Raw genomic sequence first — 4,337 nt, forward strand, 5'->3', positions numbered from 1 at the left:
CCCCGCCCTCTTGGGAGGGAGAGGCGGGGCCCGGCTGGGCGGGGGCGGGGCCTCAGGCTGGGGGGCGGGGCGGGGACCGCGGCGCCCGAGAGGGGGAGACACGCTTGCGGCACGCCAGTTCCCGCCCCTGACCGCTGTAAATCACTTTACTCCAAAGCTCACTGGGCGCTGACGCGAAAGTGGGAGTGGCGAAAGGACGTGACGGCAGCAACAACCAATGAAAATAAATCAAGGTCTCAACTCCGAGAGGGTCAGCCAATGAAAAGTGAGAGTGATTATCTTACGGGCGTCCCGGCGGGCTTGTCAGATTAGGGCTCTGATTTTGGAAGAGCAGGAGGCCATAGCTTTATTCTGTTCTCCTGCTTTTTCTTTAATCGGTTTGTTACATTCCGCCCTTCTGAAGGTCCCGCTTGGCGGCTTTCTATTGTCTAGTCTTGTTGAGCGCCACCTCCTAAGTGTTCTAAGGCAAAGGAGTTGAAAACATGATCAAAATAAATTTGCGGAACTACTTCTGAATGCTTCTAATAAGGACTACCCATTGCTGTTTGCCACCGTGGTGTGGTCTCTTCACTGTCTTTTGAGAAAAATATCGCGTATTTCCTTCATGTCCTTTGGGGCCCACGACCTTGGAGAAGGAAGGGAGAAAAAAAGTGAAATGTTTAGATGCTCATAAAAGTTCCAGCTCTTCTCTATAATGGGGGTGGGGGGGTGGGGGGAGCGGGGAGTCTACAGTTAGTCTCGGATTGTTTGGTCAACCATCTAAGAAAATAAAGCAAAACTAAATTCTAGAGAGAATTTACTACCTTCTCATGCCTTTCCTCAAATTAAATAGTAGTGAATCCAAAACGTATTCTTAAAAAGTTAAATCTAAGTTAAACGACTTTTTTTTTTTAAATGAAATTATGGTGTTGCTGGTAAATGGATGGAAATGGAGAATATGCTAAGTGGAATTAGCCAAACCCAAAGATCCTATGTTTTCTCTCATATGCGGAAGCTAGAGTAAGATAAAGAAGAAGGGGAGGGAAGGATAAGATTAAATGAAGAAACAATCAAATGCAAATTAATAGGTGAAAGAGAGTCTAGTAGAAGAGGAGGAAGGGGGATCATGAACTGAAACCGATTATCACGCATGTATGAGTTTGTTGGGATGACCAACTACTATGTATAACCATAAAGTGCTAATAAAAAAATAAAGAAACCTAAAAAAATGGTTTTAAAGTTCATGCTTACTGAAACAAAATTTTCAACAATTCCACTTTTTTTTTTTTTTCTTAGATACATCTAACTGCTACCACTACTGTTGTTTGTCCTTACTTCCTTTCTTGATTTGGAGTAAGAGGTTTTACTTTTAAGAATGCCTTGTCATTTATCTTTTTGGGCTTTCCCCTAACAGTTGACCTTTATTTTATGCCTTTTATACCTCAACTCTCTGGCTCTCCATTTGTTCCTATCTCTCAGCCTATAAACGTAATACAATTATCCACAATCTTAAAACCAAGCAAAACACCTCTTCATTATGCCTTTCCTTCAGATTTTTGCTTTCTCTATTAATTCTCCTTTTCACACATCAGAAAGAACCATCTATTTTCATTACTCACCTACTAATTTGTCTTCAGTAAGTCTAGTATAACCCTAATATACTTTCTATGCCTACTATACCCATGAAACAATTGCTTTAGATAAGGTTGCTAGGAACTTTGTAATTATTAAATCCAACTCCCCACCTTCACTATCCTCACTTCCCACACCACTATCATCTATCTTTAGCTATCATTCTCCTTGACCTCCTACCATTCCTTCAGTTATGGATAACCAAGTGACGGAGTTCTGACCATTGAGGTGTGTGTGTGTGTGTGTGTGTGTGTGTGTTTGTGTAGTGTCGTGTCTTGTAAAGTTCTTCTTTTTGTAAGGACATGGCACCCTTCACTTTTTCTTCTTTCTTACTCCCTGGAAGGTGTAACAACCATCTTGTGCCATGAAGATGGTAGGAGAAGGAATTAGGGTCCCTGATGACTTTGCTTATGTGTTATACCAGTTCTGTACAGCCCATTGAGACAAATAAATTAACACCCGTTGCAACTATTAGTGGCTCCGTTTTCTGTAGTACAACCTAAACACTTATATTTCTTGGTTTCCACAAAATCATTTTTCCTGGTTTTCTGTTCTTTTTAAACTTCTTCACTGACTCCTCTTTCTGTGATCCATATCTTAAATATTGAAGATTCTTTGATCTTCATCCTTCATCTCTTCCCCCTTTTTACTTCATCTCTTTACACCTTTATGAAGAACTTCATCTACTCCAGTGATTTCAGTTACTCCCTTACCCAAACCATACACTCTCCTACAACTTCTGCTTTAAGTTTAGACTTGTATTTCCAACTACTCTCCTCTTAGAAGTTCACATTTTATACTCAATACATCTGTGTTGTTTAGGATTCTTTGAAACAAACTCCAGTGAGGGTAATATAAAAAGCTGAGTGCACTTGTCCTAAGGATGTAGACATGTTTTTATAGAATTCACAAGCAGAAAAGCTGCTGGCATCAGAAAGGTATTGGGACAAAAAAAAAAAAGAAAAGAAAGAAAGAAAAAGAAAACTACACTACAGAACCCATATCTCTCCATCTCTCTCATCTTTACTTCCTTCTAACATCTGCTTATTTTTTTCTGTGCTGCATAGTCTATAGGGAAGACTATAGCTGCTGCATTAATTTTGTGTTAGATATTTAGACACATACAGAGTTTAATTTCTGTTCCTCTATAGAGACAGTTTTGTTGGTTCAGTTTGGAAAAGGTGTTCATACCGGCTATAAGTTGTACCTTAAATGTTCCCCAAAGGTTGTGTTAAAGGCTTGGTCAGCAGCTTGGCACTATTCAGAGGTGGTGGACCTTTAAGAAGTGGGATCTAGTGGGTGGAAGTATTTAGATCACTGGGAGGTGTGTCTTCAAAGGGGATTGTGGGACCCAGTCTCCTTCCTCTCTCTCTTTCACTTCCCAGCTATGCAGTAAGTGGCTTGACTCTACCATATGCTTCTGCCATGATGTGCTGCCACAGGCTTAAAACTATAGGGCCAACCACTCATGGACTGAAACCTCTAAAACTATTCGCTGGAGTTAACCTTTCCTCTTTATAAATTGATTATTTCAGTTATCTGTTATAGTGATAGAAAGCTGAATACACATGTTAAAATATCTGGTCATTTGGATAGGAACATGTACTAGACCATCTGCTTTGATTGGATGTATGAAGTAGTTGTAGTCTTGAGGAAAGTGGGGTCAATGTCTTGCCTTTGTGGGGGGAAAAAGTACCTATTCTGTACAATGTCCAAAGGTGAACTCAGTATCATTCTTCACATGTTTTCTTTTTCTGTGTTTTACAGATTGGTTCATGGCTTAAGTATCTATTTTAGCTCTCTAGATAAGTGAGAGCTTGTAGTATTAAATCTGAGCTGTAACGGGGTGGGGGTTGTGCTGTATATAGTGAAGAGACAGAATTGATCTAAAGGTGAAAGAATTCATAGCTAAGAATAATTTCATAGATAACATTCAGGACAAAACTCAAATGGGAAAAAAGTGGGCAGGTCAACTAAAGTCTCTTAAAGGGACTGGATATAAAGAACAGGATATTGTAAAGATATTATAAACCAACATAATGAAAAATGGAATTCTAGCCCAAAGAAAGGTTTGAATAAGAGGTCAGAAGCATAGCTTGATTTGTTAACACTATCCAGGGGAAGTAGTAAGGGGATATTTATAAGATCCCTGGCCTTGGGAGAAATGTAATAAAGACACCAAAGTAGTTTAGACACCACTTAAGGTTGATTAAGATAGGAAAAAAGCTTCTTCTATCTTGGACTCCTCCTTCTTCTTTGGCATATTCAGTCCATCACTAAGCCCCCTTCCTTCCTTCTTTCCTTCCTCCCTCCCTCTCTCCCTTCCTTCCTTTCTTTCTTCCATTCCCTCTTCTTCCTTCTGGAGATGGGGGGAGTCTCATGACATTATCCAGGCTTGCCTTGAATTCCTGAGCTCAGGTGTTCTACTTGCCTCAGCCTCCCGAGTAGCTGGGTTTACAGGTGACTGCCACCACACCTAGCACTCTTGTTTCTTTTACCTCATTAATGTCTTTTAGATTCATGACTTTTTATGAACAGCACAGATTATGGTTTGGATGTAAGGTGTATCCTCAAAAGCTCCTGTTAATGCAGGAATATTCAGAGGCAAAATGATTGGGTTGTAAGAGCCATCCTAGGTTGAATGAACTTACTAGGGGCAGGTAATTGTAGGCTGATAACTGTAGGCAGGTCCAGTGTGGTGGGGGCATGCCCTGGAAGGGTTCATG

The sequence above is a fragment of the Marmota monax genome, unplaced genomic scaffold (genome assembly GCF_021218885.2).
Source record: "Marmota monax isolate L192 unplaced genomic scaffold, Marmota_monax_Labrador192_F-V1.1 WCK01_AAM20220418_F8-fsc00045, whole genome shotgun sequence".
In the NCBI taxonomy this organism is placed as follows: domain Eukaryota; kingdom Metazoa; phylum Chordata; class Mammalia; order Rodentia; family Sciuridae; genus Marmota; species Marmota monax.